The following is a 14,652-nucleotide window of genomic DNA, read 5'->3' on the forward strand; positions in this document are numbered from 1 at the left end:
TGCCCTCCTTAATGCCCATCACCCAATTAACCCCATCCTCCCACCCACCTCCCCTCTAGCAACCCTCAGTTTGTTTCCTATGATTAAGAGTCTCTTATGGTTTGTCTCCTTCTCTGGTTTCATCTTGTTTTGTTTTTTCTTCTCTTCCCCTATGATCCTCTGTCTTGTTTCTCAAATTCCTCATATCAGTGAGATCATATGATACTTCTCTTTTTCTGACTGACTCATTTCAATCAGCATAATGCCCTCCAATTCAACCCATGTTGATGTAAATGGTAAGATTTCATCCTTTCCAATGGCTGAGTAATATTCCATTGTATATATACATATACCACATCTTCTTTATCCATTCATCTGTCCATGGACATCTGGGCTCTTTCCACAGTTTGGCTAATGTGGACATTGCTGCTATAAACATTGGGGTGCATGTGCCCCTTCAAATCACTGCATTTGTATCTTTGGTGTCAGTACGTAGTACTGCAATTGCTGGGTCATAGGGTAGCTCTATTTTCAACTTTTTGAGGAAACTCCATACTGTTTTCCAGAGTGGCTGCACCAGCTTGCATTCCCACCAACAGTGTAGGAGGGTATCCCTTTATCCGCATCCTCACCAACATCTGTCATTTCCTGACGTCTTAATTTTAGGTGTGAGGTGGTATCTCATTGTGTTTGTGATTTGTATTTCCCTGATGCCAAGTGATGTGGAGCATCTTTTCATATATCTATAAGCCATCTGGATGTCTTCTTTGGATAAATGTTTGTTCATGTCTGCTGACCATTTCTTGACTGGATTATTTGTTTTTTGGGTGTTGAGTCTAATAAGGTCTTTATAGATTTTGGATACTAGCCCTTTATCTGATATGTCATTTGCAAATACCTTCTCCCATTCTGTAGGTTGCCTTTTAATTTCGTTGACTGTTTCCTTTGCTGTGGAAAAGCTTTTTATCTTGATGAAGTCCCAATAGTTCATTTTTGCTTTTGTTTCCCTTGCCTCTGGAGACGTGTCTAGCAAGAAGTTGCTGCAGCTGAGGTCACAGAGGTTGATGCCTTTGCTCTCCTCTAGGATTTTGATGGATTCCTGTCCCACATTTAGGTTTTTCATCCATTTTAAGTCTATTTTTGTGTCTGGTGTAAGGAAATGGTCCAGCTTCATTCTTCTGCATGTGGCTGTCCAATTTTCCCAACACCATTTGTTGAAGAGACTGTCTTTTTCCCACTGGACATTCTTTCCTGCTTTGTCGAAGATTAGTTGACCATAGAGTTGAGGGTCCATTTCTGGGCTCCCTATTCTGTTCCATTAATCTATGTGTCTGTTTTTGTGTCAGTACCATACTGTCTTGATGACTACAGCTTTATAATAGAGCTTGAAGTCCAGAATTGTGATGCCTCTAGTTTTGCTTTTCTTTTTCAACATTCCTCTGGCTATTCGGGGTCTTTTCTGGTTCCATACAAATTTTAGGATTTATTTGTTCCAGCTCTGTGAAAAATGTCGATGCATTTTGATAGGAATTGCATTGAATGTATAGATTGCTCTGGGTAGCCTAGACATTTTGACAATATTTGTTCTTCCAATCCATGAGCATGGAACATTTTTCCATTTCTTTGTGTCTTCCTCAATTTCTTTCATAAGTGTTCTGTAGTTTTTAGGGTACAGATCCTTTACCTCTTTGGTTAGGGAATAAACCTTAGGTAAAGTCCATATCCATTCTTGGGTTCTTTATTTTGATTTTTCTTTTCGTCACCTAAAGCAACCAGGTCAGCACTGTCCAACAGAAACAGAATGCAAGCCACATATGCAATTTTTTTTAAAGATTTTATTTATTTATTTGACAGATAGAGACATAGCGAGAGACGGAACACAAGCAGGGGCAGTGGGAGAAGGAGAAGCAGGCTTCCTGCCGAGCAGGGAGCCCGATGTGGGGCTCGATCCCAGGACCCTGGGATCATGAGCTGAGCTGAAGGCAGACGCTTAACGACTGAGCCACCCAGACGCCCCAAGCCACATATGCAATTTTAAATATCTTAGCAACCACATTAGCAAAGAAATACATGAAATTAATTAATGTATTTTACTTAACGCAATATACCCAAAATACTGTAATTTCAATGTGTAATCGATATAGTAATTAACACAACATTTTACATTCTTTTTTCATTTTAAATCCTCAAAATCTGGTTTGTATTTTACTCCTATAGCGTAACTCAACTCAGATTACTCACATTTCAACCCAGTAGTCACATATGATGACTGGTTACCATACTGGACAGCAAAGCCATAGATCATGATACACAAAGGAAATGACATTATTCTTTAGGTCCTCAGCCCAAGGTCTTCTACCCCACAGGCTAACGAGATCAATGTCTCAGCAGATCCACAGTCCTTACAACACACACCAGTTAGAAAGTGCTGGGCTAGACAACTTTTAGGAAGTGGCTAAGGAAGACAGTGTTTCTCAAGCTTTAATGTGCACAAGAATTACCTGGGTATCTTGTTAAAATGCAGGCTCTGATTCAGTAGCTCTGGAGTGGGGCTTGAGATTCTGCATTTTTAACAAGCTCCTAGAGAATGCAGGTCCTCAGAAAACACCTGAGTAACAAGGATTAGGTTATAAGCCCTGACATCTGGCATAACTTGAAGAACGTCTTTCTGATACCTTCCCACTTGCCATCCACAGCAATCTAAATCAGTGCTGTCTAATGAAAATATAGCACAAGCCATCTACTGAATGTGACTATAGAATTCCCTGGTCTCATTCTTGCCATTTTCCCTCTAAGCTCTCATCACTGAGTCATTGTCTTCTTTTTTTTAAAGATTTTATTTATTTATTTGACAGATAGAGACATAGCGAGAGAGGGAACACAAGCAGGGGGAGCAGGAATGGGAGAAGCAGGCTTCCCGTCAAGCAGGGAGCCTGATGCCGGGCTCGATCCCAGGACCCTGGGACCATGACCTGAGCCAAAGGTAGATGCCCAATGACTGAGCCACCCAGGTGCCCCTGAGTCATTGTCTTCTGAAATCTGATGCTGCTAAGATCATTTATATGGCCAGTCTAATTTATTTTTTTATTTTTCTGCTTGAATATTTTATTCTTTTTCCTTAAATAACACCATGCTAATCTTATTTGGGTTTGGGTGTTTTTTGTTTTCTCAGAATATGATGAAACTTTTGACCTGCTAATGCAGATGTTTTTTTACTTTGGAAAAGTTTTCATCTAATTAATCTTTCTCAAATGAGAAATAGTTTGTGACACATTCATTTAATATACAGGGTGGAAGGTAAAGTTCAGGCAGCAGGGATCCATAGGAGTTGGTCCTACACATTTCACATTGATAGTTCTCAGCTATTCTGTAGTTTATTGTTATTGAGAATAGACATTTCCCTCTCATTATACTCTTAGCTGCTTGTTACTACTTTATAGAAAAACTATTGGTTTCTTTCCTAAATTTATCTTGTAGTCAGCTATCTCAATTAACTCAATTGATTTCCAATTTTTCTCTTAGCTATGGTCTATCTGAAACAGCAAGCACTTACAGCATGCATTTATTTCTTATTATGTACCAGTCACTATTTCTTGTTCGTTATCTTTACAACATCTCTATGAGGCGAGTACTACTATTACCTCATAAGACAGAAAAAAATAGTGGTGTTAAATGTCTTACCCAAGTTTACACAGCTAGTAAGTGATTAAATGCTGATTTGAACCCAGGTATATAGGCTCTTAGATCATTAAATCATCTTTAATTATTAAATTACAAAATTTCATTATGTTATCTCCCTCTTTCCCAACTTTTTCTTACCTTATTGCAATGGTAAAAATGAAGTATGCAAAGTTATCTTCCTTCTCTCATTTCTTCTACAACCTGACCCTTCCTGATTAAGGAGATCAACTGGGTGCCAGAAAAGCTAAGGTCTAGAGTAGCTCTGTGCTGAGCATGTGCTCATACACAAGGGTTTAATAATTCTAAGCCTCAACTTTTCTATCAGTGAAGTGATAATAAACACATCTATTTTTTGACCTTTCAGGATTACTGTGAGATTTAAATAGAGCCATTTATGTAAACTGCTTCAAGACCTACAGATACCATTATTAGCACAATTTCACACCCAGAGCACTTCTAGTTCAGGGGCCTCTCTGCTTAACTTGAACATCCTCAAGCCATCTAGTTGCCTAGAAACTTACTATCACATTTTCTCTACCACCTTCTATTCTCCAATGCACACACATGTACACACCACTATCCACCACAACCACTGTCACTTTACAATCTCCAAAGAACCATTCTTGTCCTGCATTCATTTTTCAGAAACTCCTAGTTGCCTATTCATTACCCAGTATTCCCTCTTTGTCAATAGAACCCCTATACTGATGGATAGGGCAATGTGCTCAGCTATAAAAACACATTTCCAAACCTCCTTTGTAGCTAATGCTAGCCAATGAAATAAACACTGAAGGTGGATGAACCAGAAGAAGAGTAGGTCTTTTTGCATGATGATTATACCCTTACTACTACTGATAAAGAAACAGGCTCAGAGAGGTAGTACAGCTTGCCCCCAAACTTTCAGTCTCTCTGACTGCAAAGATAATGTTCCTTCCACCGCACTACACTGTCCTTATAAAGTTCTCATTCCACTATTCTGGCTTCTTCATATCCTTTATTATCCTCCAACCTGGCTACGGGAGAGGTCTCAAAGTGTCACTCCTGTCCATCAAAGAAAGTAGAATTTTACAGCGACTTTTCAGAGACCAAGTCTTGAATTACAGTATGACCCCAAAACATGGCTTGAAGGATTAGAATTCAAACAGGTCAGAAGAATCCAGGGCTAGTCCTTCCTCATAAGGTAAGCATGAATCTCCTTTGTATCCTAGGTCCCAACTTTGCCCAGTGCCCGTCACCTCCTCCTCTGTACCTGCTCAGAGAGGACCTGGATCTGAGATCCTAGGAGGTTGACAGAGGCATCCTCAAAGCAAGCTCCAATGCCATGAAAAGTACACATCTCAAGTAAATTCCTGTCCCCCACTGTCAGAGCTAGAGGTTCTGGATAAATGTCCCAGGGTTAAAAAGTCTTTTCTTTTGGAAGGTGATTTGAACTTGAAGGAGGGAAATAACAACATAAAATATGACCAAAAAAGGCCTATGTTGCAAACCTTATATTCCATTATAAAAGGATGCTGAGTATATATGCCCTTTGAATTCTTATGAGCAAGCTCCGCATGCAGCTATGATTCAGGATGAGGAATATTTACAGTGGCAAGCTTTATTTTCACAGGCACATGACATTCTTAGCAATAACTTGTAATTTTAACCGACATTTCTAAAGTTGTTTTCAAAACAGAAGTTAGCCTTTGAAATCTGTGAGCAAGCGTCTCAAATGTTTTAACTTAAAATATGCATACATAATTAACTATGATCATTGTATTAAGTATTTTGTCTACTTAACATATCAATAAAGATTCAATATTGTAATCATATAGCAGGTAGGAAACTCTGGGGGGATACTTTGGAATAATGCTGGCAAGTACCACATCAAAAGCATATACCCTGCATCCACCCATTGACAAGAGGGGAAAACTGAGAAACATCCACAGACATTTGCTCCAGAGTCTCAGGATGACTCAGTAGTAGATTTAGACTTAATATTTAAGTTAAGCCACCAAAGGAGAACAAAAACCACAACTAACAGCAAACCATTCATACAACTTTCATCATCAAATATGTCATGGGCGAGGTTCTCAGCAGTGATGAAGGAATCTGCAGGAATGGTTCAGAACCTCGGAGATCATGGAACTCCAGTGGCGCAATCGGTTAGCGCGCGGTACTTATACGACAGAACCTCAGAGATCAGGGAACAGCATAATTTGGGTCCCTATGGCATCCATAATCGTTTCCAAGGGGCTTTCCCATAGCAACTGATTTCTTCTCAGAGTCTCTATGAGGTAGCTAGCTCTGGTACTGGATTCATCAATGAAGATGACAAATTGTCTTTCTCACTTTGATTCATAAGAAATCTCAGGATCCCTATATATTCTACTTGTAAAATGTATTAAGTAGACTTCAATACAAACATCAAAAAATATGTCTTAAGGATTTTTAGAGTTTTTCTTAAGGATTTTTGTTCAGAACTCACAAAGTTAATCTCTTTCAAAATATCCAATCTGGGGCGCCTGGGTGGCTCAGTCGTTAAGCGTCTGCCTTCGGCTAAGGTCATGATCCTGGGGTCCTGGGATCGAGGCCCACATCGGGCTCCCTGCTGGGTGGGGGGCCTGCTCCTCCCTCTCCTTCTGTCTGCCTCTCCCCCTGCTTGTACTCTCTCGCGCGCGCTAATAAAAAACAAAAAATCTTTGAAAAAAAAAATCTAATCTGGCATTCTGGGTTAAAAACAGTAACAAAAATTAACCTCAGGAGGAGCACTTAAATACCAAAACCCGAAATAAATGTGAGGGTATGAAGCACTACACCAAATTACAAAGATCCTGGTTAAAGGAAAACTACTCCACCTGTCCGGAGATCTTAAAAGTACACAACTCCCTCCTTCACTTTGAAAGAACTTTGCTTGCTTGGGGCGTCTGGGTGGCTCAGATGGTTAAGCGTCTGCCTTGGGCTCAGGTCATGATCCCAGGGTCCTGGGATCGAGTCCCGCATCGGGCTCCCTGCTAGGCGGGGAGCCTGCTTCTCTCCCTCTGCCTCTGCCTCTCTCTCTCTGACTTTCATGAATAAATAAAAAACATTTAAAAAAAAAAAAAAAGAAAGAAAGAACCTTGCTTGGAGCCTTGCACATAGTAGAGACACGGTAAAATTCCTTAAAGCCCTGAGTGCTCTTTTGAGGAAATCAAACGTCACAGTTCACAGTTTGACACTGAACAGCAATTCCCACATGCCATGAGTGTTTCAAAGTTCTTATTATATCTGACTATATCCTAGCATCTAATGCCTCATGGCTTATTATCTATGCAGCCCTTCCTGTTCACTTGGAAGTTCCTGCACGGAGTGAGGGGTGCAAGTCTTAAACTAAATGACCTCAAAGTCAGGGGTAAGCAAATGTTAGCTTCAGCAGACTCTCCTGGAGGGCTTGTGAAAACACACATTCCTGGTCCCCATACCTAGAGATTCTGGTTCGGCAGGTCTGGCTTGGAGCCCAAGAATTTGCATTTCTAACAGGCCCCAGGGTTTGGGGATGCTGGGGGTCCTTGCACCACACTTCAAATAGCACTGCTCTAAGGTCCTTTCCAATTCTAAGTCTAGCCTTTAAGAACCTAGTCTCAACAATTTGCAAGATTCCTTAGAGTCTCGGATTTTAGGGCATCCCACAGGTGCAAAATCACCGGAGGGGAATAACCTCACTCACACCGGCATTATCTGCCCTCTGCGCCCTCCTCTGCCCACCTTGGGCCTCAGGCTCCCGCACCTCACACTCACCGAGCTTCCCGAACTTCCCCGGGTCTGGGGCCGCTCAGAATCCCAGAGACCAAGCCCCAGTTCTGCAGGGGTCCGCAGGGCGCCCTCGGCGGACCTGAGGGAGCGCGCGGGAAGCCAGGGTCCGCGCTGCGCCGCCGCAGGTGGTAACCAGCGGCAGCCTTTTATAGCCGCCGCCGACCCTTGACCTTGGCCAGGCTGCCCTACTCGCTGGGGTTTTAACTGCTAGCGGGTTTACATGTGAGTGTCCAGAGACGGTCCAGCTGCCTGCTGGCTTAGCAGCGATTCCGGAGAAGCCGGAAGCGGCCAAAAGAACTTGGGAAGTTTCTCAGAAACCGAGGGCAGCCTTTATCTGCTGGCTGCTGAGCTGAGGTCACTGCTGCTGCTTGGGCTGAGGACTCGCTATTTAGCTCCAAGGATTTACTCACTGGTATCTACAGAACCCTCCCGCAGAGAAGCAGAGAAAATTCCAAAAGAGGGGAAGCTGGGGTCAGAGAGAGAGAGAGAGAGAGAACACCCATGATAAGGATAACAGTTCTCTCCAGGAGCTTCCAGCAAGAGCAGAGTTGGAAAGTGGAGCAGGCAACAGAAATGAAGATGTGATTTAGCACACAGATCACAATGAAGAACTCCAGAAGCACTGTCTGTTCTTAGATGAAGGGCTTGTTGTTTGCTTGGTTTTCTCCTGGGCATGTGCTCACAGCTGAGATTTTATATGTACACGTGTTCCCAGCTGGTGTCCTTGAATACTGTCTGTCTGTGCCTGGTGAAGAGACACGCTGAAGTCACTCACACTGATGAGAATTTGTTAAAAAGCCAAGAGCAAACACAAGAGATGGGAGCTTCCCCTCACTCAACACGGACCTCTGAGGCACTAGGCTGCTTGATTCTGGGACTGCTTCCGAAGTAAATTAGAACGTTTCCAAGTATTTCTCAGAAGGGATGGGGTTGGAAGGATGGAGAGAAGGAAACTGAATGAAGGCTCTCAGGACTTTTCCCCTTTATTATCATTTTTTTTTTTAAACAAAGAGAACACAAACAGGAGTAAATTAATAACTTGGTTTTTTTTGTTGTTTGTTTGTTTGTTTTTTTATTAACAAGGGGGGAAATGGTTTTCCTCAGAAGATGGTGTATTTGCTCTAAGCCAAAGGGGTCCTGGACTTCTGGAATCCACTTAGTACAGTCAGGATTATGGGATGTTCTACACAGAACATCCTGAAATCCTGGATTTGAACACAGTTCTGTTCAATTTTGGGAGGAGGTCTCAGCCAGGACCACAGGGGGCAAGAGCCCCACAACCTGCTTATTTGGTTTCTCTCTCTACTAAGGGACACACATGTGCACGTGTGCGAGCATGTGTGTGTGTGTGTGTGTGTGTGTGTGTTGGGGTGTGGGGACGTATGCCGTGAGTATTCACCAGCCCTGGTACCACCCACCAGACCTGTTCTGACTATCAAACATGACCCACCTCAACAATCCTCCAAGTGATATAATGAGAACCAGTGTAACCCAATAAAAGCAGAATGGCTGGGGAAGATGGGAGGCTGTGCTCTTTGTACAACACACAGCATTGTTTCTAGAACATTATCAGAAAAAAAACTTCAAGTTTCCATAGAACGGTTTCCCTGGTTGAGATGCACTCCCCACCTACCCCAAGACCCATCCTCTAATATCAGTGAATCTCAGATTCTGTTCAGACTCTAACAGAGAATGTGTCCTTGGCCATCAGAGTGAAACACAGCAAGCGACACTGAAGGCTGGAAGCTCTAAAAGCTGGAGTCTTGGGGACAAATTACACTTCCAGTTCATGTTCACGCCTGGCCCCACTGGAAGCCTTGCTCAGGCTGTGTCCATACACCCCCAGTGTGCAAATATTTATAAATTGAACCTTCCTCCTCAACCCAGAGTAAAATCCCGAGGGAGGAAAGGAAGCCGGCTACACTTCAGGAGAAGGGTGGGACCCTTTCTCCACAACTAGTGAAGTAGTATTCAAATAGCATTGGAGTCAAAGAAAGTTGGCTTCTTTGAGTAACTTTTCTGAAAAGTATTATTGTAGGAATGTTTTTACTTACAATACAATTCCAATGTAATTTTCACGACCACAATATGACACAAAAGTGGCTTTGGGGATCTACATACAACCTTTTCCACAGAATTCAACACTTCCTTTTCCTTTCTTTTGCTTGTAAAGTTTAAACAAGCTTTTTCCCTAGAGAAATTTTAATGCGAAGTTTGCTTCTATTGAGAATTACATTCATCCTCCTAAGGATGCATTAATCTCAATTAATTTGTTTCAGAAAGTAGGAGTTTTAAACTGGACATTTGAAGGAATTCAGACACTAAAATCACCAAGTTTTTGATTTCCTAATACAGAAAATAGCCTAATTGAACTTATATTAGATGTACTGACCTTGGCTTCATTTTCGCTAGAAAATGGCCTTTTTCTCTAGAAAACAAAAAGTTACTGAGTCAAAGAAAAGGAATCCAGAATTTCCAAATTGTGGAAACAATATTAAATGTTTTTCAGAGAGTTCACCACTGGTTATATTTGCTGTTCATTAACCCAAACTCAACAGTCTGGGATTTTTGCAACTGTTTTAAATAATGAGATAACATATCAAATTGTGGTCTAGCCTTCACTCTTTAGTTCCCATGGAGAAATACTGGTGGCATTTCCAAAAATGTGAAACCCGTGCTACCAGAAATACACAAGATGATTTTGGATGGGAGATGATTTAAATGAACATGATTGACTTTCTCCTTGATACAATCAGAATTATTAAAAGATGGGGGAAAAAGAAAACACTTCTCTCACCAAGTGACTCAATGTCACTCTGTCATGCCTGTATACCAGTAGGTAGAACAATTAATAAATAAAATGCAATATTGATAAGTAAGCCAACATGCTTTCTTGAGTATCCTCACACTGGCTGTTTCCCAAGTGGCTTCAATTCAAAATAGTATGTTCTTGTAGCATACTTGGGTACAGCCTGCCCTCAGCTCCCATGATGAGAAGAAGCCTAAAATCTCAAAGTACAAGTTCCCTTGACTTAGCCAGCAAGGTTGATAGCTATGAGCCTTTTTAAACAGCCCAAAGCCAACTTCAGTTTTGTATCTTCACCTTGATTTTAAAGGTAATGAAAATATGGTAAAATATCTTTTTAAAAATGCTGTTGAGGGCGCCTGGGTGGCTCAGTTGGTTGGGCGACTGCCTTCGGCTCGGGTCATGATCCCGGAGTCCTGGGATCGAGTCCCGCATCGGGCTCCCTGCTCAGCAGGGAGCCTGCTTCTCCCTCTGACCCTCCCCCCTCTCATGTACTCTCTCTCTCTCTCTCATTCTCGCTCTCTCAAATAAATAAATCTTTAAAAAAATAAAAATAAAATAAAATAAAATAAAAAAGAAAAAGAAAAATGCTGTTGAACAAGAATATCAATTTTATTATGTATTTCCAAGCTATTTTGGGGAACATGTGCTATCCTTGTTAATGCAAAACCATCTGAATTATAATATGAATTTTGATAGTGACATGATGTAAAAATGGCGGAGATAATTGTGTTTGTCACACCACAATGTCGTAAGAATTCAATGAAATACTGTATTCGTGTGTCTTAACATGGTGGCTAAGAGTTTAATCCTTGGAACAAAATCAACCTTGGTTTGAAACCCAGCTGTTTTGAGGAGCAAGATGGTGGAGGTGTAGGAAACCTAAATTTCATCTGGTCCCAGGAATTCAGCTAGATAGGGATCAAACCAATCTGAACACGTACAAACTCACGAGATTGAAGGAAAGAATAGCAGCAACTCTCTGAACAGAAAAGTGACCACTTTCTGGAAGGTAGGACATGCAGAGAAGTGAATCTGAGGTGATATTCGGGAAGATAGACGGCGGGAGAGGGGGCCTCTGGGCCGCTTCTGGCAAGTGATAGAGCCCCGGAGCACAAAATCGGAACTTTTAGAAGTCGGCTCCGCTGAGGGACGTCACTCCAGTGGCTAAGTGGGGGGTGGAACACTCACTGGGACAGTGTGGTCTCAGGACCCTCAGGGTCACAGAAAGACCGGGGGTGCCTGAGTGTGGCAGAGCTCCCAGGGATCGGAGCAGGGAAGCCGGCTGCAGAGAGGGAGCCGAGGCACGGGCTCTCAGCTCGGGGTTGCCATAAACTGTGATCTGGGGCACAGTCGGGCCCCTGCTCCTCCAGCAGGGACCCAACAAGCGGCAGATCCGGGGAGACTCACCTTCCTCCCCCGGAAGGAGCGGTACGGAAGCTCACTGCAGGGATCTGCTGGGTTTGGACACTCCACACAGGGTCAGGCGCCAGAGATAGAAATGCTCAGTCACAGGCTGGGTGAGCACGGAGTGCAGCCGGAGACCGGGGAGACAGGAGTGAGTGTCTGCTTTTCTCTGGGGCTCACTGAGGAGCGGGGCCCCAAGTTCTTGGCTCCTCTGGGGTGGAGATTGGGAGGCCACCATTTTCACTCTCATCCTCCAAAGCTGTACGGAAAGCTTGCAGGGAACAAAAGCTCCCAAGAGGAAACCCGAGCAGATTACTTAGCCCAGACAGGCAAGGGCGGGGCAATTCCGCCTCCAGCAAAGACATTTGGGAACCATGGCAACAGGCCCCTCCCCCAGAATCTCACCAAAAACTGCCAGCCAAGACCAGACCAAGTTTACCGATCAATAAGAATGGCAGAACTCCAGCACTAGGGGAATACAGCACATAGAATTCATGGCTTTTTTTCCCCCTGATTCTTTAGTCTTTCAAAGTTAATTTTTTTAATTTTCTTTATTTTTTTATTTTTCTATTTTTTTTGAATTTTCCTTTTTCCCTTTTTCAACCAACATCTTATCAATCCCTGTTTTTTAATCTTTTTTATTTTTCATTTTTAGAGTCATATTCTATCCCTTCATTGTAGTTAACATTATTTTTTGTATATATATATAAGTTGTTTTCTCTTTAAAATTTTGGGACACAGTTTCTTCTAACAGACTAAAATATACTCTAAATCTTTAGTGTATGGCTTTGTTCTAGTCTCCTGCCTGATCACATTCTCTCCTTTTCTTTTAAATTTCTCTTTGTTCTTTTTTCAACCAACTTATCTTATCAATTCCTTTTATAAAATCTTTTATAATTTTCATCTTTACAGCCATAGTCCATCCCTTCATTGTATTTACCCTTATTTTTGTACATATATAAGTTTTTCTTTCTTTAAAATCTTGGGAGGTAGTTTCTTCTAACAGACCAAAATATGCCCAAAATCTAGTGTGTGGCACTAATCTATTCACTAGCCTGATCATACTTGATCATATTCTTTTTTTTTTTTCTTTCCCTTTCTTTTCCCCCCCAGTTTCAGGTCTCCTCTGATTTGTTTAGTGTATATTTTTCTGGAGTTATTGTTACCCTGTTAGCATTTTATTCTCTCATTCATCTATTCTCCTCTGGACAAAATTACAAGACAGAAAAACTCACCTCAAAAAAAAGAACAAGAGGAAGTACCGACTGCCAGGGACCTAATCAATATGGACATTAATAAGATGTTGGAACTAGAGTTCAGAATGACGATTATAAAGATACTAGCTGGGCTTGAAAAAAGCATGGAAGTTATTAGAGAAACGCTTTCTGGAGAAATGAAAGAACTAAAATCTAACCAAGTCAAAATCAAAAAGGCTGTTAATGAAGTGCAATCAAAAATGGTGGCTCTAACTGCTAGGATAGATGAGGCAGAAGAGAGAATCAGTGATACAGAAGACCAAATGATGGAAAATAAAGAAGCTGAGAAAAAGAGAGATAACTACTGGATCACAAGGGCAGAATTCAAGAGATAAGTGATACCATAAGATGAAACAATATTAGAATAATTGGGATCCCAGAAGAAGAAGAAAGAGAGGGGCAGAAGGTATATTGGAGCAAATTATAGCAGAGAACTTCCCTAATTTGGGGAAGGAAACAGGCATCAAAATCCAGGAGGCACAGAGAACCCCCCTCAAAATCAATAAAAATAGGTCAACACCCTGACATCTAATAGTAAAACTTAGGAGTCAGAGACAAAGAGAAAATCCTGAAAGCAGCTCAGGAGAAGAGATCTGTAACCTACAATGGTAGAAACTTTAGATTGGCAACAGACCTATCCACAGAGACCTGGCAGGCCAGAAAGGACTGGCATGATATATTCAGAGCACTAAAGGAGAAAAATACGTAACCAAGAATACTATATCCAGCTAGGCTGTTACTGAAAATAGAAGGAGAGATAAAAAGCTTCCAGGACAAACAAAAACTGAAGGATTTGCAAACACGAAACCAACCCTACAAGAAATATTGACAGGGGTCCTCTAAGCAAAGAGAGAGCCTAAAAGTAACATAGACCAGAAAGGAATAGAGACAATATACAGTAACAGTCACCTTACAGGCAATACAGTGTTACTAAATTCATATCTTTCAATAGTTACCCTGAATGTAAAAGGGCTAAATGCCACAGTCAAAAGACACAGCATATCAGATTGGATAAAAAAAACAAGACCCATCAATATGCTGCCTGCAAGAGACTCATTTTAGACCCAAAGACACCTCCAGATTGAAAGTGAGGGGGTGGAAAACCATTTACCATGCTAATGGACACCAAAAGAAAGCTGGGGTGGCAATCCTTATATCAGACAAATTAGATTTTATTTTTTTTAAGATTTTATTTATTTATTTGACAGGGAAAGACACAGTGAGAGAAGGAACACAAGCAGGGGGAGTGGGAGAGAGAGAAGCAGGCTTCCTGCCGAGCAGGGAGCCCGATGTGGGGCTCGATCTCAGGACCCTGGGATCATGACCTGAGCCAAAGGTAGATGCCTAAACAACTGAGCCACCCAGGCGCCCCCAGACAAATTAGATTTTAAACCAAAGACTGTAATAAGAAATGAGGAAAGACACAATATCATACTTAAAGGGTCTATCCAACAAGACGACCTAACAATTGTAAATATCTATGCCCCTAACATGGGAGCAGCCAATTATATAAGCCAATTAATAACAAAAGCAAAGAAACAGATCAACAGCAATACAATAATAGTAGTAGGGGACTTTAACAACCCCCTCACTGAAAAGGGCAGATCGTCTAAGCAAAAGATCAAAAAGGAAATAAAGACTTTAAATGACACACTGGACCAAATGGACTTCACAGACATATTCAGAACATTCCATCCCAAGGCAACGGGATACACATTCTTCTCTAGTGCCCATGGAACATTCTCCAGAATA

At 41.7% G+C, this 14,652-nt stretch overlaps 1 protein-coding gene across 1 annotated transcript in view; it reads right to left on the reverse strand.

Annotated features, from left to right (window-relative positions):
• COL6A5 (collagen type VI alpha 5 chain) overlaps nt 1-7,652 on the reverse strand; it is a 129,250-nt gene extending 121,598 nt beyond the window's left edge. Inside the window, exon 1 of the mRNA XM_064588080.1 lies at nt 7,417-7,652. The gene's annotated coding sequence lies outside the window, so the exon portion shown is untranslated. The remainder of the gene's footprint in view (nt 1-7,416) is intronic.
• Between the last annotated feature and the right edge of the window lie 7,000 nt (nt 7,653-14,652).

Source organism: Mirounga angustirostris, unplaced genomic scaffold (genome assembly GCF_029215605.1).
Source record: "Mirounga angustirostris isolate CCGP_5_RB_7025 unplaced genomic scaffold, mMirAng1.0.hap1 SCAF_1, whole genome shotgun sequence".
Lineage (NCBI taxonomy): Eukaryota > Metazoa > Chordata > Mammalia > Carnivora > Phocidae > Mirounga > Mirounga angustirostris.